Below are 24,925 nucleotides of genomic sequence, written 5' to 3'. Positions count from 1 at the left end.
TTGAGTTGCAAGAGGCATTGCAACTCATGGTTATGACTAATGAGTGGAATAGGTGGCCTGAGGCCAAGACAGAGCAGGGGAGAAGGGTGAAGGAGATAGTGAAGAGTGATGTGTTTTGGACTGATACGAAATACATTGTCTCCATCATTTCTCCAGTATTCCAGGTGATCAGATATGGGGATGGGGATGCACCTAACCTTGGAGAGGTGTATGAGTGCATTGACTCTATGCTTGGCCAGATGAGGGCTGCTGTGCGAGTGAAGGACCCCTCTCTAGCATTCTACAATGAGCAAATCCGGCCTATCATTCAGAGTAGATGGGACAAGTTGAACACTCCTTTGCATATGGCTGCCTTTGCCTTGAATCCTAAGTGGTACAAGGCTAGACCGGGTAGAACGACACCGATTGAGGATGATGAGGTGAAGGCAGGTTTCTTTAGGTGCATAGAGAAGATGTTTGATTCCAGAGATGCCAGCACAATGCGCACTGAGTGGGGAAGATTTGCCACTCTTAGAGGTTATTCAGATGCGGCAAAGATGGATATAGACATTATGGCACAGGAGGACCCACTTTTGTGGTGGAAATGTCATGGCCCGAAATCTTTGACCACCACTCTAGCCATCCGTCTGCTATCCCAGGTTTCCAGTTCTTCAGCTGCTGAGAGGAATTGGTCTACATATAGCTTCATCCACTCTCTTAAGAGGAACAGACTTACCTCTAAGAGAGCAGAGAAGCTTGTGGCTATACACAGTGCTTTGCGTCTCATTGACCGCAAGACACTTATGTACAAGGAGAGTCCAGCGGCACGATGGGATGTAGAGCCAGAGGAGCCTTCACAGATTGATGAGGATGATCCTACCACTTCAGATGCAGGGCTAGTTGGTGTGAGCTTGAGGGACCTTGATCCTCAGGAGTCCAGCAGTTCCAGTGAGGAGGAGTTTGCAGATGATTAGAGGCCTCCATTAGCTACAGTTTGAGTTTTCACTTTTCAGTTTTGTCATTTTGTATTTGACTCGTCTCTTTTGTAATGCTATTGCTACACGTATTTGTATTTGGCTACTCATTGTAATGATGAATCATGTAATCATCTTTATTATTATAGACTTTGCAATGGCATCAGATATTCATATTTTTCGTTTTCCTTTTTCGATATTCATATGATAGAAATGAGAAATCTCCAATTTGACAATTTCATTTGTCAAATTTTATTTACTTTTAGTTTTAGCAATTAGCAATTAGTTACGTATCACTAATCTAAGTAATCTTGGTATTTCCTATAGTTTCATTTGAAATCTAATTCTTATACTGTTATACTGTTATACATCTTTTCAAAACTAGTTTTTCAAGTACTATATGTATATATATGAGCACCACCACCCCGCCACCACCCCGCCGCCGTCCCCCCGCCGTCCCCAAATTTAGGCCCTTGGTCCCCCCATCCCCGAGACGCGTCCCCCTCGTCCCCCCGTCCCCCCCGTCCCGAACGCCCGTGGAACACTGCAAATAATATGGTTAAAGGAATTCATTCAATCAATCAATCATTAAACCATGGAAGCAAAAAACAGAATAAAAAATGTCGAAATCGCGATTTTAAAAAAAATCGCTAGAACTCACGATCTCTTCCCCAAAACAACGCTGTGGACAATAAATTTTTGGCAATTAAATCTGCCAAAACATGTTTTAAACATGGTGTAAATTGAGAAAAATCCATGCAGAATTGGGTGCCAATGTTTGCCGCGAACTGTGACGGGAGATGCTAAAAATAATTCCGAAAACTTTATTTAATGGGTTTGCGTGCAGTAAAAACCACCAAATATTTTTTGCAAGAGGTAAAATTTCTTGTTTGAAGCAGAAGGTTGATTTACTAGCTCCAAGCGTACCATCAGCAGCTACAGGCATACCATCAGCAGCTTAGCACAGGCATAAGCAGTGCGGGAGGAGGAGGTAGTTTATTTTTAAAAAATTCACATAGTCAACTAGGTCGAAGATAGAAAAATTCAAATGGAGGATAAATTTTAAGAGTAGATTTGGGGAAGAAATATTGATCAGATAAATTTTCAATAATGATAAAATTTTAATAATGGTGATAATTAAATTTTTGAATATATTTATAATATTTTTAAATGTAAAATATTACAAATATCTTTCAAGTTTGGCAAAAATTAGGAAATAAAATTAGAGAATATATTTGTAAATTTTTTTTAATATTGTGATTGTTAGAAATTAAAATAAATTTTTATAGTAATTATGAACAAATAAAAATGTCAATAGAACTTTAACTTATATAAGGTAGATAGTTTATATAAAACATATGTTATATAAGGATAATGATTTGTAATAGTGAAATTTGTAAATTTATGTTAATTTCTAGTTAATTTTATTTTTATTTTGGGAACATTTTAATACATGTACATAGTAAATACCATAACCTTGTCAGAAATTTAGTAGCATTAAAAGGCATGACTTAATGTACTCAATTTTTGCAATACATAGTAAATACCATAACCTCTTTCAAGAGCCTGCTGCTCAAAGATTTCAATCTCCTCGTCTAACAAACCTGCACATACATAGTCCAATGAAAGATTAGAAATAAAATATTGAGACCTTGAGGTCTCCTCCGTGTCTCCTAGCACCATACACTCCACTTCAACACCCAAGAGATCCTCCCAAACTTCATCTACTTTTAAACTAGGATATAATGTGGGCTCCAACCATAAAAATTTGAAATTGAAATGCATTTGCAGATTTGTACATTTGATCACAACGCCATGTCAAAAAGACTTTGCATGGATACATTGCATAGCAATTTCAAGCACAACGAATGTTAAATGCACTTGGTGTTTGAAAGAAATCACTGGTGGCATTTTTTGCTTCAAGTGGCATTTGGTGAAGAAAGCTGAACATTGTACCACTAAGTGCATTGAATGCCCTACACATGTCACCTTTCAAGCAAAACAAGCTCTTTTAGGGATTTTCAAGGGTAATGCAAAAAAGGCAAGAATTAAGGCAGAAAATTCTATTGATGTAAGAAGCAATTGTCTAGATGAAGAAGGTGGTGCACAACAATATTTTAGGGAATCTGGGTCAACACATTCTACAGCACGTGGCCCAAACACGAGTGGAGGAAACATTAATTCTTTCTTTGCTCCTTGTACTACACCAGGATCACAGACCACTTTGGAGAGTACAGGATGGAGAAAGAATGTCCATGAACAAGCAAGAAAGGCAATCGCAAACCTTTTGTATTACTCTAGATTGCCATTTCATATTTGCCACATCTCCATATTGACAAGGTATGGTGGATGTTGTTGCAGTTGCACGTCCTGGGTTTCAAGCCCCATCTTACGAGACATTGAGGGTTAGTATGCTCAATGACGCAGTACAGGATGTTAACAATGTTGTTAATGAGCATCGATTAGAGTGGGCAAATAGTGGTTGCACTATTATGTTAGATGGGTGGACAGATAGAAGAAACCGGACTCTAATCAACTTTCTTGTTTCTTGTGATATTGGCACGATATTTTTGAAATCAGTGGATGCACCATATACAATCAAACCACCAGATGCATTATTTGGGATGTATGACATAGTGGTCAAAGATGTAGGACCGCAAAATGTTGTCCAGTTTATTAGAAACAATCTTGTTTGTGTTGTTGCTACGAGACTGTTATCTTGTTTGTGTTGTTGCTACGAGACTGTTGACAGATAAATACCCCTCTATGTTTTTTACCCCATGTGTAGCACACTACCTTAAACTTACCCTAGAGGATACTGGAAAACTTGAAAGGGTTAAGGAGGTATTGCAAAAGACTTGCACTATCACAAAATTCATTTATATTCACAGGAGGGTTTGTGTATGATGTGTTCTTTCACAGCAGGCAAGGAACTAGTTCGACCAGGTGTGACAAGATTTGCAACACACTTCCTTGCACTACAGACCCTTTGCCAACAAAAAAATGAATTTGAGACGAATTTTTGTTTCAAATGAGTGGATGGAGTCTGGCTTTGTAAATCAAGCAGATATCATAGCAGTGGCAGAGTACAAGTACTAAATAATTTTTTGGGAGGTGGTCAAGCAAGTTGTAAAATTTTTAGAGCCCCTAGTAAAAGTCTTGAGACTTGTGGATGGAGATAAATCCCCCATGGGATATCTGTATGAGGCCATGTATAGGGCCAAAGAGGCGATGACCGGTAGGATGGAAAACAATAAAGATAGGTACATGCTATTATGCGATATAATTGATAGAAGATGGGATCGACAGATGCATTCTCATCTCCACGTTGTAGGATACTATCTCAATCCAACATTGTTCTATAACTCTTCATTCAGACATGATGATGCCAAGGTCACACAAGGCTTGTTCATATGCATGGAGAAAATGTTTCCGAACCCAAAACAACCATGTGCAGCTATTGCAGAGTTGTCAATGTACAAGCAAGTGTTTGTGTAAATAATTATTCATCTTCGACATTATTACACTTTACTTAAGTTTACTTAGGAAATGCATTTCATAGTATTTTGGGTATGAGACACTTGGGTGTTTGTGCCACATTGGGATAGTGTGTGTAGGAGAATTTCCACCTTTTATGGTGTTGATCTTGTTACTACTCTATCATATCCACTTATTATGGAGTGATAATTCCACCTTCGGTGGGTTATCCACCTCATGTGGAATATTTTATTGTTTCTCCTACCTACCCACACCTATTTCCTACCTACCCTTGTTTCTTATTGAGCCACATGTCATGTTTGTGTGCTCACATATCCATATAGCCTTGCCTATATAAGCAGGCTCATCTACATTGATTGTAAAGGCATTCATTGAACATCTTGCAATGATCCAGTTGATCATATTTTGCATCTTGATAGAATACAGTTTATTCCTATCATCTATTTTGTCTCTCTATTTTGTGCTTTCCATTTCCTCTAGATCTTGGCAAATTCTCACATGGTATCAGAGCCATTAGAGTGCCATTGGTTTGCCAATTGAGAGAAATTTGGGGTTTTGCATTTTGGAGCTTTCTATTGCAGGTTATTATTGGAGCTTGTTGGGTCAAATCTGAGGTCACCATTGGATTGAGATTCGAGAAATTAAGAATCGCCTTTTGTTTCGTCCAAATTCGACATCTGAGGCCAAATCTAGAGTCGTTTGAAGGTGGAGGTTGGTGACTTGTCCTGGCACCGATCTGCAATTTTGGAGCATTTTTGGCCAAATCCGTCATCGCCATTGCGCTGCGCTCAGAAGGCCCAAAAATCCCAAGATCGACTATCAATTCGTCAAAATCGACCTCCCTTACCCCGAGTTGAAAAAATTTCCCCTCCTGGCCCGCCATACGAACTTGCAAGTATAAGTCTGAAACAATTTTTTTTTTTTTCCGTTTTTTGTTTATTTTCGAAATATTTAAAAAAAAAAAAAATTAATTTTTATTAGGTGGTGGGGGGCATTTTTTGATTGGTTTTTTTTTTTTTTTTAAGTCTAAATTGGGGGGGGGGGGGGAGGTCATTGCAAAGTACCTGCGGTGGTCTCGCAGGGCTCTGTGGGCCCCTTCCCATGAGGGGGGGGTTAAAATGTTTTGTTTTTGTTTTTTTTAAGTTTTTTTTAATTAAAAAAAAAAAAATTCTTATTTTTTTCAAATAAGTTTTTTTTTTTTTAAATAAATAAACTTTTATAGTTTTTTTTTCCTTTAATAATTTTTATTAAAGTTTTTTTTATTTTCAAAAAAATTGCCTTTTTTATGTTTTTCTTTATTTTTTAATAATAAAGTTCTTTTGAGGGGTATAATAATTGTTTTTCTTAGATTTTAAAATCTTTTAAAAAACAAAAATATCATGGAATAAGTCAAATTGGGAACACAATTTTTTTCTTGTCACTTCACACCTGTCTTGCAGTGCTTCCAATCAACATAAAGGGAGGGGGTTGATTTGCTCCTTTATATCTCTTGGCCACATCCCAATCGGAGGCGTCTTTTCCTGCAATATTCTACAAAGCTTCTTGGTGGCATCATTTTCATGTTTCCAGATTTGCACTATCATGTTGTATGCTCTTGCATGAGCAATGTTGTACTTGCACTATCATAAAGTGCCACACCTCTTTGTATCTTGTCATTGTTGACTATTTGATGTAATCCTCTTGTACACGTAGATTAGGAATATCCTTGTGAGACTTGGTCAATGGCTCCAATTGAGACTTAGATTGTACACATTTGTGCATGGCTCCCGTGAGACTTAGATTGTACACATTTGTGCATGGCTCCCGTGAAACTTAGATTGTACCAATATTTCTGCCATTTACGAGTATCCAGATAATGCTCAAAGCAGGTTGTCTCCATGCTTGATCTTCATTTTGTTGCAGCGAGTGATTCATGGTCATCGACTTGGTACCTGGTGTTGTGACATTTTCACACATCGCCCCATTGCAAATGGAGACCCCCTTCTTTTTAGGCCCTTTTGGTCTTTTGGCTTTGTTTTTTGGGTCTTTTTCGTAGCAGTCTCGTCAGTCTCTTTGCTTTGCAAGTGTTTGGGGGTCATATTGATTAAATCTTCTTTTTGTTTGAGCGAATTCAGCTAAGTCTGGGACTCGTTTTGTGAATTTTAGGGGTTTTACCTTCTATCCTAGATTTTAGGGGTTTCTGTTAGGGTTTTGGAAAAACTAAACATACAAGCGGAATTAGGACCCTTCAAGGAACCTCCCAGTAAAATTTGAGCCAAAACGAAGCAACTTTCTATTTTTAGAAAGTTCCTATTTTTTAGGGATTTTACTGAGTCCCAAATTGGTCTAATTTTGCCAAAAATTAAACTTACTATTTTTAATAAGTTTCTATTTTTAGTAAGTGCTTTTCTGACCTATTTTGCCCAAACCTTGACATTCTGAAACACTTACTATTTGGGAAAATCTATTTTTGGCAGGATCTTCACAGGAAAACACTGAAAGCTGAATATCTCTGAAGACGCTGAAGACTAAACGTTCTCGAAGACCATTTCTAAATCCGGAAGAGTCAGAAGGCAGACAATTTGGGTCAAAAAAATGGTTAGGTTTGGAACTCCTATTCCAGAAGAGGAAAGCATGCAAAATCATCCAAGTCCAAAAATTCACATCAGTCCACCAATGTCATCCTGATCCGAAAATGGCCTGAAATTTGACTAAGTCTGGAAATTTGGAAGATCTTCCAAAATCCAAAATTTGCATTATGATTCCTATGGACCTGAAACCACTCTCAAACATCCTGACAATATAAGTGAAATATAACTTAAAGTATAAGTGGAATCTTACTTATACTTAAATGTTATATTTCATATCTATATCCTGACGAAGAGCCTGGAACTTGTGAAAAAAATCCATGTATCCATGGACAAAGCCAAAATGTGCCCAAGGCTGGATTGGGGCACCAAAACCAAGATGCCATTCACAAGTGGAAAAATCTGTCAATCCATGGAAAAAGCCAAAATGCACCCAAGGCTGGACTGGGGCGCCAAAACCAAGAAGGCATTCACAGGTGGAAAAATCCGTCAATCCATGGACAAAGTGAAAATGCGCCCAAGGCTGGGCTGGGGCACTGAATTCAAGAAGGCATTCACAAGTGGAAAAATCCATAAATCCATGGACATGACAAAAATTCTGCCCAAGCTAAAAAATTGAAATTTTGCCTAAGGCATGGAATCCAAGGAGTCGAGGAATAAAAAAACAAAATTCCCCTCGGGCAAATTTTTTGAATTTGCTATTTTTAGACACCGAATCTCGACAGAGTGTGGAAAATTTTATAGATTTGGAATCGTGGCAGAATTCTCCATCCAATGAACTGACTCCTAAATTTTAGGAGGATCCCTAAAAATAGGGATGTTGAAAAGGAGACATGGACAATTCACAAAGTAATGGAAATTCCTTCCTTCAGGACATAATTTCAAGAAAGGTGAAAAATTGACTAAGTGTTGGAAATTCCTTCCTTCAGGACATAATTTCAAGAAAGGTGAAAAATTGACTAAGTGTTGGAAATTCCTTCCTTCATGATAGAGTTCCTGAAAAAGGTGAAAATTTGGCTAAGTGTTGGAAATTCCTTCCTTCAGGACAGAATTCCAAAAAAGATGAAAATTTGGCTAAGTGTTGGAAATTCCTTCCTTCAAGACAGAATTCCAGGAAAGATGAAAATTTGGCTAAGTATTGGAAATTCCTTCCTTCGAGACAAAATTCCAAGCAAGGAAGAAATACACCCAAGGATGAATTGAACATAAAATTTCTAAGGCAAGGAAGGAATTAGGGATGAACTGAACAAGAAATTTCCCCTCCGGGGAAAAATTTGAAAAATCCATTCCCGGGCATCAAATCACATCCAAATTTCAAAACTTTTTACAGATTTGGATTCGTAGGAGAATTCTCTCTCTCTTGGACTGTGGAACCCTAATTTGGAAATTTTCCTAAAAAATAGGAAATGTGCAGAATTGATGAAAAACCTTCTCTGAGCAAGGAAAGTTGAAGAGACTTCACAAAAATTCTTCCTGAATCGAATTTTCCCTCTCCAACAATTCCAGATGTGCAGGAGTGAATATGCTACAGCGAGGTCCACTTGCATGGCGAGGATCTATTGAACATGTGGCAGTAGAGTGGCGCATTCATTATCGGAATATTTGACCAAATGGCGACCCGGTCATTGCATGTTGAATTTATGGCAGATTCCTTTTGCATGTAGTCGCCGCATGTGGAAATGATGGATCATTTATGACATAATGGGGTGATTTTTGCATGGATGAATGTTCAACGCATGATTGGGCGAATTTGAAGGAGGTGGTGCATTTAATACGCAATGGATATTATTTGGGTACTTTTGAATTAATTGTATATGGGCATGATGGGTTATTAATTGCCGATTCCCACCTTGTTGCACCTTGAGTGGGGAATCTTTAGGGCAAACCCTAATTAGGGTTTTGCATGTAGCCAGGGCTTGAAGCCTCTATTAGGGGTGACCCCCCCCTCATTTGTAAAGGAGGGGAACTTTATATGAAATTGTTGCAATAAGTTTTTGAGAAAATAATAGTGAAACATTGTTTCTGATGGTGTCCACTTCAATTATTTTTTCAAAACTTGCATGGTTTCACCTTCCTCGCTTAGATTAGAAATAGTAAAGTGCTTTGATTTCAATGGAGAATGTAATGGTGTTTGATGAATTTCCATGGTTCATACTTTTTGCATCTTGCTAATTGTAAGTTGCAGTGTAAAGTTAGTCTGAGCCCCCTAAATTTGTGTTGAGTTCGATTGTGGATAGTCATTTGGATTGCGCCATTTTTGGGTATTCAAATGTACTTTCTCGATTTGAAAATCCTCTAGCATCCCCAAAAGATTGCACCGGTTCTTGCGGAGTTGTAGTTGATCTTGGCGAAGCAAAGCTTGGTTTATTTGGAATTTGTCCACCAGAGCACTATTCATTGTTATCACTGCCTTGAGGAGTAGATTTAGATCCTTCTGAACCCTTTCCCTTTTCTTTCAGTTCATTTTAGTCCGTTCGAAGCAGCAGCATCGCAAAATTGTCATATCCGATGATGGAGTTCCAGCCACAACAAAGAAGTGAAAGAATGATGCAAACATAAGGCCCCTTGGATTACCAGCAATCACATCAGCCAACTGAGTCACATCCGCGCATTGAAGGAACCTTGGAGTCTATTGTTTGAACTTCTTGCAATCTTAGCATGCAATCGCACTTTGATCAAGAGAGAGTGAAGTGACCGTTAGGCAACTTTATTTCGTGTTAGACGTTGTCCTAAAAAACACGTCAACACCTGGTTTTGTCACACTTTAACATTATTGGTGCAGCATCGGCTCTCTTTCTTTCTTATGGGGAGGTATTTTGGTCAACATCATTGGACCATCCTTGCAGGAGATTCGACATTGAGGGGGGCTTCATGGTCTCTTCTTCTCTCTTATGGGGGGGACTTTTTCCTCACATGAGGTTTTGTTCTTCTCATTCATCATTGAGAGCATTGTGTGCTTTCATCATCTCTCTTTTGGGGGGGGCAGTTTTTTCCCATTGGGTTTTTCTCTCTTTCTCTGTTAATGGGAGATTGCATTTGCATTGGTGCATGGGTACCTAACATGGCCTCGTAGTCGGGACCCCTCTTGCATTGCTTAGTTGCATTGTAGACTTTAGTGCATTCCCCTAAGTTGCACTTAAGGGGGGATGTTGGTGTAAATAATTATTCATCTTGGATATTATTACACTTTACTTATGTTTACTTAGGAAATGCATTCATAGTAGTTTGGGTATGAGACACTTGGGTGTTTGTGCCACATTGGGATAGTGTGTGTAGGAGAATTTCCACCTTTTATGGTGTTGATCTTGTTACTACTCTATCATATCCACTTATTGTGAAGTGATAATTCCACCTTCTATGGGTGATCCACCTCATGTGGAATATTTTATTGTTTCTCCTAACTACCCACACCTATTTCCTATCTACCCTTGTTTCTTATTGAGCCACATGTCATGTTTGTGTGCTCACATATCCATATAGCCTTGCCTATATAAGCAGGCTCATCTACATTGATTGTAAGGGCATTCATTGAACATCTTGTAATGATCCAGTTGATCATATTTTGCATCTTGATAGAATACAATTTATTCCTATCATCTACTTTGTCTCTCTATTTTGTGCTTTCTATTGCCTCTAGATCTTGGCAAATTCTCATAGCAAGCAAGGGGTTTTCTTTCCTCGAAGGCTGTTGTAGAAGACAAAAATACCTTTCAACCAGTAGATTCTATAAACTTGACAGTTTCTCTATTTTTGTAGACATGATCATTAAATGTGTTAAGATTTAAAGATATTCGTACATAATATCATCTCTGATTAATATACTTTTCAATGCAATGATGGGATTTTTTTGGTCATGAAACTAAAAATCTTAGATGGATGGCGAAACGCATTTTGAGCAAGCCATGTAGCTCATATGCTTATGTGCATACTTGGAGTGTTTTTGAACACATACAATCCAAGAAATGCAACCACCTAACACAACAACGGATGAATGACTTGGTGTTTGTTCACCACAATCATCGCTTGAAGTTAAACAAAGCTCAAGGTTAGACTTTTAATATACTAGTAGTTGAAATTGTATTTATTATGTTATTCACTTAGAAGAAAAAATTGAATTCATAAATGAACAAAAATAGGTACTATTGAAGACGACAAGCCAATTGACCTTGATGAGATTGATCCAAAACCTAAGTGGATTGTTGATGATGATGAATTTCTTGAGCCTGAGGATTTTGAGATTCTAACAAAGGCCAACCTAAATCCTCATGAAATTGAGCAAATTAGGAGAGGCTCTTGCCGAGGAGCTTCAACATCAAGACTTCCTACCCTCTAACATGTGATTGGCTACATTTGATTTTTTGGAACTTTGTACTTAGTTTATAGGTTGACTTTGTACAAGTCACAAACTATATTGTAATTGGCATTTTGTCAACTATCACTATCTAGTTATTATTTATGCTATGTGTTATGTTATTTGCAATGTAATGAATGATATGAATAAAAGTCTATTTTCTAGAATTCATGAGATATATTGTCTATTTTATTTGCTCTCAATATCTCTATGCTATGGAAATGCCCTTAATTTAAAAAAGTAGTAGTTTTTTACTCTATTTCTACAATTTAAGTTTTTTAAGAAATTCAATTTTTTTCCAATTTTTTCCTTATTTTTTCAAAAAAACTTATACTTTTGGTTTGCTGATTTATTCCCCAAACGGTTTTTCCTGCTATGCATTCAACAACAATCCATATGTCCTACCGGAGGTTTTCTTCCCTTCATTCTTTCCTACCAGTCCCCACACCAAATGGAGGTGTAAATGTAAATCTATCTATTTTTTAAATTAATAAAATTCTCTGGCCTCGGCCTTTTATCGAACAAAAAAAAAAAAAAAAAATCCATATGTCAAGTGAAATCTAGAAAAACAAAAGGAAAATTAAGATACGAAGGCAGAGATAAATACTATCATCAGCAATGAAATATTGTGAGATAAGTTTAAGGATAGAAATAGATTATAAATGTATAGATACAAAGATAAACCTTGCAGAAATTGAGTGATTGCTCATAGTAGCTTGATTGTATTTCCTTTTAAGAAAAATTAATAGCAAATTCATATAGCTAATCGGGTTTGAATTTATAGAAATGGCATGCAAATAGAAAGGATAGTTGGCCTTTCAACTTCACGAAGGTGAAGAACAAACCATTCCTTCATCAAGTACGGCACCCCAAGATGCAGCATTGGTGGGCGGGGAGGAGTATGAGTGCTCTCAAGCTTGGTAAGGAAAGCAATCTTCATGCTTCTTATCAAGCATGCCACCTCGAGATGGATGGATTGAAGATCCTTCCATGATCGTGGGTTGGGAGACGAATGAGTGCTCCTAGGCTTGATCAAGGAGGATGGTTAACCTCCAAGGTGGACTAAGGAATGGAGTCAACCGAGAACTTGCCATACGTGTGGGTCAGGAGGCAAATGAGTGCTCCTAGGCTTGAGGAAATTTCAAGTACATCCTGAGATGCAGCACTCATGGGCCAAGATGCATATGAGTGCTCCAAAGCTTGAGGGTCTTCCCAAGAATAGCACCTCGAGGTGGATGGATGATGATACACCCATGCTCTCATAATACAATACAACAATCCTTGAGATTGCGGTTTGCAAACGTTTCTAACAAATTCCTAATATGGTTACTATGGGAATATGCTTTGGAATAATTACTAATGCTATTAATGTACTTTGAATTATATATTAATGATGTTTATAAGGATGCATGTGTTAACATGAAATCTTGACATTTATGTTAATGCTTTAGATATCTTAGGTGATGTATTACCTTCTTAAACTTAGTGGAAATTGTTATTCTAGGGCAAAAATCTGGAAGATCCCAAGAAGGGACATCACAAGGAGCATGTAAAACTTCTTTCAAAGTAAGTGATTCAACTGAGATGTTTCTAAGTTATGTTTCTTTGATGGCTTCCATCATTCATGCAGAACCTTCTAGTTTCAAGAGCAAATTCAAAGCAAGTGTTGCAATGTAATGTCCCCTACCTGATCTATTTCAATATACTAAAATTGATTGATATTTTTCAATTTGTTATTAACAAGTGCTTATTTATTTTCCTCATTAGATGATTAATTTCATTATTCACATTTCTTAATATAGATATCAAACCCTGCTACTACTTCAATTTTAAGGGAGAAGGGTCTATGCATGTTACCAAAGCACTTAGAGACCAAATACAATAGGTTCCCTCAAAGTTTACAGATCCAAGCCCTTACCTATATTGGGTCTATACCCTCAAGGCTTACAGGTCACTGATCCACACCCTATCTTGGGACTTAACCTATTGCTTCAATTTAGACTGCCCCTCTTTGGAACATCTCGTCCTCATCTTCTTAAAAACTGACAATAATAACATGATTTAGACTATAAGTATACTAACTTCTCATGTATTATGAATATATATAAAATTAAGTATGACTGTCATGCATATTGCAATTTGTATTAATATTACTATTAAATTCTGCATAAGAACATTATCAGGAATCATATATTAAGCACATCCTCATGCATACCAAGAGCAAGGATGTTACTGCATGTAACTTAACAACAATTCTGATCTGATTTGATATGATCTAATTGACGGTGATCTCACTGGATCCTTTTGATTCCTTTCCTTTATATCTCTCAATGTGAGGGAGAGGTCACACCTCTTCATCATGTATGCCCTTTGGCAAGAGGCACACCCTTTCACAATTACCACCCTTTGAAAGAGTGCAACACTTCATTATTTCTGCCTTTTGAAAGGGATACAACCTTTCACAATCAGATCTGCACTTCTCGTTCCCCAAATTATCTCCCCTCAAATGAGGTTCTCTTCTCCCTTTGAAATCTCATTTTTGAGGAAGTCACAACTTTTCATTTCATGTGTTTTGACCATTCATTAACTTAATTAAATTTAATTAATTATATTCTTTTATATTTTAATTTTATTTTATTACTTCTATTCTTTTGTATTTTAATTTTATTATTATTATCAAATTATATTTCAAAGTAGGGACATTACATGCAAGACCCCATAGTAGAGGGGTATAATACTATATAATTCCCTTATACTAAATGATCATTGCGAGATTGTGCCAAGACCAAATGGAAAGTTAATGGTTGATTCCAAGTGGTTGTGTAGGGTAAAGCATGCAGATGGGAATATAGAAAAGTACAAGGCTAGATTTGTTGCAATAGTACTATGATGAGACTTCTGCTCCAATTGCAAGAAACACTTCTATTGGAATAATTATGTCTCTTACATCTAAATTTGGTTGGTCTTTAGATCGATTGAAGGTATAGACAGCCTTTCTAAATAGCAATAACAAGGAAGAAATGTATACAAATCAGCCTAGAGAGTTTGAGGAGCATAGGTGAGAGACCATGTATGCAAGTTAAAAAAAGCCCTGTATGGGCTGAAGCAAGTACCGCATGTTTGGTACTCATAGATTGATGAGTCTTGTTAAAGTTGGGCTTCATCAAACTATTGCAAATATTATCATTTGTTTGATGAATCTGATCTTTTAGCTTCAGATATGAAGGCCTTATGCATTATTTTATGTCTTAAAGTGTGGCAGAATACAAGAGAATTCTTCCTAGGTCTAGTTAAGTACACAGTAGAGATTTGAAAGAAACTTCTAACAATGGATCAAAAGCCCCTTTCCATGTAATGTCCCCCATTTGTGATTGCCCTAAATCTTGCCCTTGTAGATATCAAAGTCTGCTAATTTTCACCCTCATTAATTCTGATATTAGATATTGATTCATTGACTTTCTTGTCTTCTTTGATCTTATTGATGGTTCCTCCAATTCCCCCTTCTCAATTGAATTAATCTCTTCTTTATATCTTCATTTGTGGGAAGTCACACCTCTTCATAAGAAATGAATCATCACTCTTCATTGCTGCCCTTTGAGAATAATAAAATATTCTCCAAATTGATCTCCCTTGGATGTCCTCCACAAATGAGACTTTCTACTTTTATATCCTCCATTTTGAGGGCAAGGTCACACCTTTTCATCATGCATGCCCTTTGGTAAAGAGACACACCCTTTCACCATTAGCATCCTTTGTAAGAGTGCAACTCTTCATTATTTCTGCCCTTTGAAAGGGACACAACCTTTCACAATCAGTTCTGCGCTCCTCATTTAAATCAGATCTGCACTTCTGAGTTCCAAATTATCACCCTCAAATGAGGTTCTCCTCTCCCTTTTATATCTCATGTTTGAGGTAGTTATAACTTTTCATTTCATGTCTTTTGACCATTCATTAACTTAATTAAAATTTAATTATATTTAATTATACTTGTATATTTTAATTTTTTATTTTATTATTATTATCTACCATTAACTTGTATTTCAAAGTGGGGACATTACATGCCACTCCAACGATTCCAAATCTGAAATTGACTCAAGAATCAGGATCAAACTCTAGTTCAATATTAAGAGTTACAAGAAAAAGTATATGTGCAGAGTTTGTGCATATTAGGATAGTGTAGATCCATTACTCCATAAATCAGGACACAATTTCATAGTGCAACACACTGCTCTATCACACTGTTATTTTTTGTTCTAGGGTTCTCTGTTCCTAGAACTTTTTGTTGTTATCGCTCTAACTTCTAGTCCCATTCACCTACATTTAGTCATCTGTGGGCATTAACATAATTTCTTTCTTTCTATGGGCTTGTCTATTCCAACTTACCTGAGATTGCAACATAAAACATTATTGCACAGGTTTGTAGATATTCAGACTCACAATACAACCCCAATGCTGCAGCAGCTGATCTGACACAGACTAAGATTTAAAGGGCTCCACTTATCAATACTGCACAATACTGAATACTTGCATGTGCAATATTGTCCGAATATACAGTAATAGAATACTATGCTGAATACTTGCCTGTGCAAGATTCTCCTAACACATGTACTAGAATTGCACACTAAGCTACTCAAACTATGATTGCACTACAGACCAACCTTTCTGTTTTTCCAATTTATGATAATGTTGAAAATAAATCATAATTCGAAAAATCAAAAATCAAAACACAATGAACCTTATCTTGATGGAACAGAGTGACCATCAAATTCAAATATTGTTTGTGGTACTTGCATACTTTTATGCTGCCTCATTTTGATGTAGTGACAAAAAATGAAATAAAATTAACAGATTATACCTCTTGAAAATAAAATATAGATGCTACCAAGGTTGTGGTTTAATGAAATTCTTTCCCTCCCATATATAACTCAAACTATCTTGTACTAATATATGTAAAAATATGAACAAATGAAACCTCTTAAAACAAAACATAGAAAACAACATGATTGTGGTTTACTGAAAATTTACAAAACGTAGATAACAGCATGATTGTGGTTTAATGCAAATTTCTTCTCTCCCATATATACCTTATACCCCGTAGAACCTCTGGGATGTTTGCAAGGTTTTAAAACCTGCAAAAATTGGACATGAGTCGCAGTTGCCATCATTGCTACCGATTTGATTGAATCATTAGTTTAGTAGAACTATGATGTTTATCAGATCACAGCAGCTGAGTTCTTTCCACGTATTGAGAAAGACTTTAAGAAGAAACAAGTTATGAAGAGGTATCTCAGATGCTTGGACTTCTCCAAAATCCTTTGGAGCAGCAATATTGTAAGTTTCCAAAACCTGGTGACACCAAAACTTATATTTAAGGTGACATTATAAGATTTCAACTAATAAACATATATAAAGCTAAACCATTCAACTTTTTCCAAATAAAATAATCAAAGATTTCAGAAAAATAGCTCAATGATGACAATAGACATTACACTTAAATAATTAAATTCTTTAGATTATATAAGATAATAAATCACTTGAGAGCCAATAGACTCATTTCACAATACTAAACAATCTCAAAGTAATTATTATGAGCATTCTATCAGTATCACTGATGTTTTGATATTTTGTAAGCTTTCGAACTATAGCGACCCTGAGGCTTCTGATATCAATGAAGCAAGATAAGCACTAAACACCTTTTGCCTGCATAAGCAGTAAGAACCTAACATGGAAAGGTTCAATTTGTGATCAAAGGTAAACCAAGCTTAGGAAATACATGAACAAGTGAAAAGCTTCACTACATCCAAATTCTTCTCTACATAACTGCTTTTTCCTAAAGGGTGACAATGTCAAATTTTAAGTGGTTCTTATATCTCAAGTCGCCACTAAAATGATGGTTATATGCAAACTAAAACATAGAAACCATCTGTCTTGATACGTGCATGTAGCAAAATAGATTTCAGTAAAAATATACTATAAATTCACAAATGTCTGAATAAGTCCACAGCAAAAAAGCAGCATCTTACTACAGTACCTTTCAGTCAAGTGATTACATTTCAATAGAAATTTTATCAGAAAACATGTCAGAGATCTTCTCTTTGAAATCAGTTGGTAGCTTACATTAATAAAGGAATATTAAACCATGTCCAGAAGCCCACAAAACATGATTACTCATTACAGTATTACTTTATCTATTTACCTATGATTACACTTGTTGCAAAAAGCTTCCATAGAGCTATCACCTTTGTCTTGTGCTAAAAACTCTTTAAAGAAATAGGGGTTTCAATGGCTTACTAATATGGAGGTTCGCTTCACACTTCAACAAAACGAAAATCTGTGCAGGGCCAACTCCTCAGTGGAAAAGAACCCCTATGTGCTCATAAGTGTTCCTAGGTTTGAGTCCATCCGCTCCATGTCTTGAAACAAGGTATCAGATCACGGTAAGTATGCCACTCGAGCTGTTTGAGTCTTGAGCCAAATCTTGGAGATTCAATCCACACACCATCAAAACTTGAACATATGAATAGGTGGAAGCTTGGTGGAAGAATGCCCATCAAATGCCAACAACAGGTCCTAAATTTGAGTAACTCCACAAGAACTTGAACATATGAATGGGTGGAGGCTTAGTGGAAGAATGCCCAGCAAATACCAATGACAGGTCCTAGGTTCACATAAGGACTTTTCCATAGAGAACAGAGTATGTTTGCGAAATTCACAAGCTTGGAATATTCTCTTTCCTAATCAATATGAAATTCTCTTGGGAATCAACAGAAAAGTTTAGGGTATTTAATAGCTACAGGTTGTTAGTTCAATCCCAAAACATAATCGATTTTCATTCCCTTTTACAGAGAAAGGCATAACAATTTTAAAACCTCAAATTCAACTAACCTTTGATTGAATATTCATAGGTAAACGCTGTTATATGTAAACCATGTATAAAAAAACATAATAAGCATAAGAAAAGATGAGCATTTGAACCCAGGGCCAGAACAATGCACATGACAAAATTTGAATATTGTTATAATGTTTGAACCATCCGTCACCAACAGCTATAAACCTGGAGTCAAAATAAATAACTTCAAAAACCTGATTTCGATGTGGGGCAATCTATCACAATTTATAGGTTGATGATATTAAAGGCTTGTCTTCTGCAGAGAACCCAAACAATTTGTGTCTGTACATCACATGAAAAGGGAAACCTGGAAGATGATCATGAATATCTATGGACCGAGAACCAAGAATAGTAGTTCGACACCTTTCCAATTAGTCAAATTTATTTTTATTAATGATGAATATCTATAAGCATGGGACCAACCATATTAATGTGCCAGTTAAGCAGTAATTGATTTGGGCATAAATGGTCTCCAGTTAGTCAGATTTACATCAATAAACCATGAACGTTTATGGATTCAAAACTGACAATAGCAGCGTGACACTTAACAACAAGTACATGGTATGTGCAAAGTCCAAGTGTTTTTCAAATACTCTAGATTCTTATTGATTATGTATGAATTTCTATAGATTCAGATCCAACCATGGTAAGAAGACACCTACTAGATGTGGAAATTGAGTGTTTTTCCATTGTTCAGATTTATATTCAATGAGAATGAAAACCTGAGGATTGTAAACCAACCATAGCAGTATCACGTTACAGTTATATGGAAAAATGTTCTATTGAAGGAGAACAGCACTTACACAGCAACGAGACTGTGTGGCCCAATTGGAAGTGCCTTTCAATTACTTGAACATAAACCATGAAACTTTCAAAGATAAAAAGAGATTTAACAAAATGAAACACCTCCTAATTACTAGAACGTAAAGCACGGAAAATCAAGAAAATGAAGTACAAGTACATTCAAAAAAGCTTCCAAACTACTTGAACATATATCAAAAAAAACTTCACCAAAAAAAAAAATTTAAATCATTCAAATTTGAACGACTGAATCATGTGGCTGTTGTGTACTAGTAAATATTTTAATCAGAAAGAGCCAACCAAAGTTCGAATATAGCTAAATTTGACCCCACAATATAAAAAAGGAGGCCTGATTCAAATCCCTGGTAAATTTGACAGAATAAATGCCCCTCAGCCCTTAGCTCTTTGTAAAAGAAAATTGATTATCTCTACAGCTGATTACTAAATAAAATAATAGAATGCTTACTGTTCTCACTAAAACAAAAAATCTATATGATTGTCAGTTTCCGTCGTAATGAAAACTCATGTCTAGCATGCAATTTCCTAGCCAAATTTAAACCAAAATTAACAAATTCGGAGTCAGAACAAAGAGCACAACTCACCGATTTCCCTGGGAAAAAATCTGCGAAGGCTTTACAGGCAAACCACGATGAGATCCAAACCAGGTCGTTCGGCTGATAACACTTTCCCGTTACTTTCACTGCTACTTTCTTTTCTTATTTTATAATGTCTGGGAGACGGAGGGTTTCAGAGGTTTCGTGCGGATTTAAAATAGAAACGAATAAGCATCGAGTTCGTCTTTATCCACTTGTGGTGTATATTCTTAGGCGATGTTCAAGGGGTGTTTACTCGAAAACGGTAAAGTGGTAGCCCCCACGACACAGACGAATTGTTAGCTTATGATAGAAGTTTACCGACTAAAACGTGTGGCATCAATAAACACGTGTATTTTTATATGACCGGACTCTACGCAAACCTGGTTTTTTCTTAGAAATTTCAGACCTTTGTACGGCAAATAACACAGATATTTATAGGTTTTTGAGGACTGTGCAGGAGACGTGGCGACGCGGTTGATTGACTAGTTGGGCACATTTGCTTTTCATGATAAAGTGAAAAGTGCGTATTAGTTAGTCTCTGAAAAAATTAGTTTAGTCAGTTACGATGGTGTTAATAGTTCCGTTAGGTTGTTGAGTTCAAAATAGGTGGTAATGAATCTAGTTTTATTTCTAGAAGATATCGAAAGATATTTTGTTCATTTTTCTATTAAAAATTATTATATTATAATTAAAGTTAATTATTATTATTATATTATGATATTATAATTGATAATAATTATATTAAATTTAATTATAATATGATTGTTACGTTTTAATATTTTATTTTATTTTTATTCGGTAATAATTTATTTTTTATTAATAATCCATAAAAGTCTTATAATAACATTCAAAAGACTTCCATCATAATCACCAAAAGTTCAAAGAGGGACGACCTCTTTCTCAAAAAAGAACACTACAAAATTCTCTCAAATCTAAACTTCAGCAGCGCTACCAAAAAAAATATCTGCCAACCACTTAAATTTGTCCATCTATACGTCAAACACAAAAGATAACCCATAACAGAGAAAAATCCCAAATAAACTACAGTGCAACCAACTCATTGTCTTCCTTTTCGCATCAAACCAAGATCCGCTTCGAAATTACGCTCCTCTGCCTATTTGCATTTCCTCGGACGAAGCACTCACCTCGCAGACCCTTCCATTTCGGCTTTGGCAATCGCGATCACTGCATCAAGTTCTTTGATTTCTACCACCAACTTTAACGCATCCAATCCTCTCCTCGCCTCCAGACTGCGATGCACCTTACACAGACCTCTCGGCCACCTTAGAAATGGGATCAACCCATTCTGTCATCCACGCTCCTCCTCCACCAATCCTTCTCTCACATCGAAACCCACACTCAGCACCGCCCACTCCAGAAAAGTTCCCATGTCACCTGAAAAATCATCATGGATAATCAATGCATAACTCGCCTTGTCGTTCTTGTACTTTCTCCCACTTCCAATCCCCACGCCATTATCAAGGAGTAAATATCCATACAGGTTTTATACATGTGCCGAATCAGGTTGAAAGAATCCCCTACAACAATGGCCACACATTGTGGCAATAGTTCATCTGAAAACTTAAACATTTTGTTGAGCCTTCGGATTGTTAAATCCCCATAGAAAGGGCAAAGTTGTTTCTTGCTTTTCAAGGTAAAATTCGCTTCCATTCTTCACCCTGAACCGCTAAAACCCTCTGTCAAAAAACTCTATAATCTTCTCCTTCAAGTTGCGAGGAATGATGGGACAAATACTTGATTACAAACTTTATCTTCTTTGTAGCCAAAATAAATGTATCACCTTAATATAAATGCTCGCCGCCTTTGGACACCACAGCCTTGCCTTTCATACTTCACCTGCGTGCATCATTCATTGATGCAGAGTCCTTACTCCTCATCAAAAAAAAACTTGTCTAAAGTCTTCAAAATTTAACTCTCCTTTAACAGTAAAAGACATTGTTGACGCTTCTGGTAAGTTATTTGTGCCTTCTTCAAGCTTTTGAGGGCCTAAGGCTATCATCTCACCCTTCCAATCTCGAACAATAACCCCTGCCCCAAATGATCCAGTGTTGCCCTTAGAGGCTCCGTCAAAATTAAATTTCCACCATCCCTCATAGGGTCTCTCCCACCCCTCACTAGAAAGACAAGCATTGCTAGTTTGAACCAGTCACGCCCCTTAACGGGCACATTTTAATATTTTAAATTATTATATTTTTATATTTCTATTAAATTTTTCATAAAAGCTAAAAAAGCTTGTAATGCTAAATAATTATATATTTTTATATTTCTATGATTTTTTTATCAAAGTAAAAAATATATTAAAATTGCATCATCATTATTCTACATAAAAATAATTATATTATTATATTATGATATTGTAATTAATATTAAATTATTACTAAGATATGAATATTATTTTTTAATATATTCTTAATATTATATTTTAATATTTCCATTAAACTCTTTACAAAATGGAAAAAAAAAACTTTAGTAACATATTATTATTATATTTTTATACCAAAAAATTAATGAAGAATGCATTGTTGTTATTATTATTATATCATATCATTTTATTTTTGGCAGGGGAATGGAACCTAGCTCCCCTTGTTTTTCAGGCGGAAGTTTTGGCAATCTCCAGCTCGAATCATTTCCCGGTCTCACTAGTTTTGTAGAAGGATGGAGTTCTGCTCAGATGCCCTTTTAAGGTGGAAAATATGTGGTTAAGGGAGCAAAGCTTCAACGATCAGGTTGTTCAATGGTGGAAGGAGGCCCCTGTGGTTGATGGATTCTTGTCCTTTCAGTTCTTTAAGAAGTTAAGCTATATCAAACAGAAACTAAAATGTTGAAACAGGATTGTATTTGGAAATATATTTGAAGAGAAACAAAAGATTGAAGGAGAGCTGGGGGCTCTAAACTCGAAAGTCTTAGTAGAGGGAATGGATGAGGTGGACTACCTCACGGAGAAAGACCTTCTTAGTAGATATGGGGAAGTATTGCAAAGGAAAGAGATTTTTTGGAGGCAAAAATTGCACGAGAACTGGATTAGAGTAGGAGATGGAAATACAAAATTCTTCCATAGTTCTGTGAAGGTTAAGAAAAGCCTTGATAGAATTTTATCTTTGCGTCTGAAGGATGGAACTTCGACGGATGATTCTGACCGGATTAACCAGGAGGCTGTTGATTTTTTTGGAAATTTATGGAACAAGAGCGGGATTGATCAAGTCAGATTGAAAGAGGAGTTTTTGGCAGTGATCCCACAATTAGTTTCTAGGGAGGACAACCGGATGCTTGAGAAGCCAGTCTCTCTGAAGGAACTGAAAGCAACTGTTTTTGGTCTTGGTGGGGAGAAAGCGTCAGGCCCGAATGACTTTCAAGCTTTCTTTTATCGGTATTTTTGGGATTTGTTAGGCGGTGAGTTGCTGGCGGTGGTTGAAGAGTCCAGGACCAAGGGATTTATCCTGGAAGAATTCAGTAGTACTTTGGTGGCACTTATCCCAAAGAAAGATAAACTGGTGGGCTTTGAGGAATTCCGACCAATCTCGTTGTGCAATACTATTTACAAAATCATTTCAAAAGTTGATCCTGGAAAAACTTATATCCTGCGAACAGAGAGGCTTCACCCTGGGGAGGAACATTGTTGATGGGATTATTGTGGCTCACGAGGCGATACACATGGCTATGAAGAGCAGACGGAGAAGAATGGTGTTGAAGCTTGACATCCAGAAAACCTATGATACAATTGACAGGTCCTTTCTATTGGTTGTGCTTGCTAAGTTTGGTTACAATAATGGTTGGATTAAGTGGATTTCTAGTATGATTATGCAGTTCAATGTTTCGATATTAGATAATGGTAGCCCCTAAGGTTTTTTTCCTACCTCACGGGGTATCCGCCAAGGGGATCCCATCTCCCCCTTTCTATTCATCTTGTTGGTGGAAGTATTAGGTCGATTGATTGCAAGAAAGCAATCTCAGGGGATGTGGAAAGGCATTGAGATTGCTAGAGGGGTGGAACCAACTACACATTCTCAGTTTGTTGACGATACTTGCCTTTTCAGAGTGGCTTTCATGCAAGAAGCAATGGTGATGAAACAAGTTCTTGATAGATTTAGCTGGGCCACTGGACAGGATGTCAATTGGCAAAAGTCAAAGATATTCTTTTTTCACACTGAGGTAGGCACTCAGAGGGTCATTGCCAGACTCTTTGGCATCAGAATTGGACAACTCCCAGGGAAGTTTCTTAGTACGCCACTCTTTGCTGGAGCTAGTAAGACGAAGATTTGGAAAGGGCTAATTGATGGTTGTAAAGCAAAAATGGAGGGTTGGAAAAGCAAATGGCTCACGTTGGTCGATCGCATTTTAATGTTGAAATCAGTAATCTCAGCAATGCCAGTTTTTTCCATGGCTTGCTTCAAACTTCCAGGTATGATCATCAAGAACATTCAATAGAAAATGAGGAAATTCATGTGGAATGGTAACCAGGATCATGACAAAATTCCTTTAATGGCTTGGGATAGAGTTTGCAAACCGAAAGGGGGTGGTGGTGCGGGGCTCCATGACTGGAAGTTAATCAATGAAGCTATGGGGGCTAAGTTGGTGTGGCAGATGTATAGTAAGTCGGAGCAGAGATGGGTACGAATTCTTCAAGCCAAGTACCTAGACAATGAAGATAGGGAGAGAATACTCACGGTTGAAAATCCCACTAGAGGATCTGCCCTTTGGAACTTTCAAATGAATTGTAGAAACCTGGTTACCAATCACCTGACATAGCGAATAGGAGATGGCCATAAGGCTAGTTTTTGGCAGGATTATTGGGATGGATGCCCATCCTTGGATGTTGAGGTTCCTCCGCGGATTGTTCACAAGACCAACCAATAATGGGGAGACAAAGTGAGCGATTTTCTGGTCCCAAAATCATTCAATCTGGGACAGAGAATGACTTGGAAGGATCCTAGCGATATGGATTTGGGGGAGGATGATCAAAGGACGTTGAGGAATATCCTAACAAGTAGAGAGGTGATGGGTTCCAGGGAGCAAGATGAAATCATTTGGTGTGGTGTGAAGAGTGGAATTTATTTTGTCAAGTTTGGGTACGCCTTGTTGGAGGAAGATGTCAGGAAGGTGGATTGGGAAGCAAAGATATGTTGGAACAATGCTTGTCTGCCCAAAGCAGGTGCGTTCTCATGGCTGGTAGGTAATAGTCGTATTTTGACCGAGGATAGACTTAAAAGAATGGGGTTTGTGGGTCCCTTCCATTGTGTGATTTGTAAAAA

At 36.9% G+C, this 24,925-nt stretch overlaps 1 pseudogene; it reads right to left on the bottom strand.

Annotated features, from left to right (window-relative positions):
- Positions 1 to 19,945, bottom strand: part of LOC131035950 (mechanosensitive ion channel protein 3, chloroplastic-like) — a 75,754-nt pseudogene extending 55,809 nt beyond the window's left edge.
- Between the last annotated feature and the right edge of the window lie 4,980 nt (positions 19,946 to 24,925).

The sequence above is a fragment of the Cryptomeria japonica genome, chromosome 3, assembly GCF_030272615.1.
Source record: "Cryptomeria japonica chromosome 3, Sugi_1.0, whole genome shotgun sequence".
NCBI classification, from domain to species: domain Eukaryota; kingdom Viridiplantae; phylum Streptophyta; class Pinopsida; order Cupressales; family Cupressaceae; genus Cryptomeria; species Cryptomeria japonica.
The sequence above is the reverse complement of the archived record's forward strand: the minus strand, read 5'-3'. Positions and strand labels throughout refer to the sequence as shown.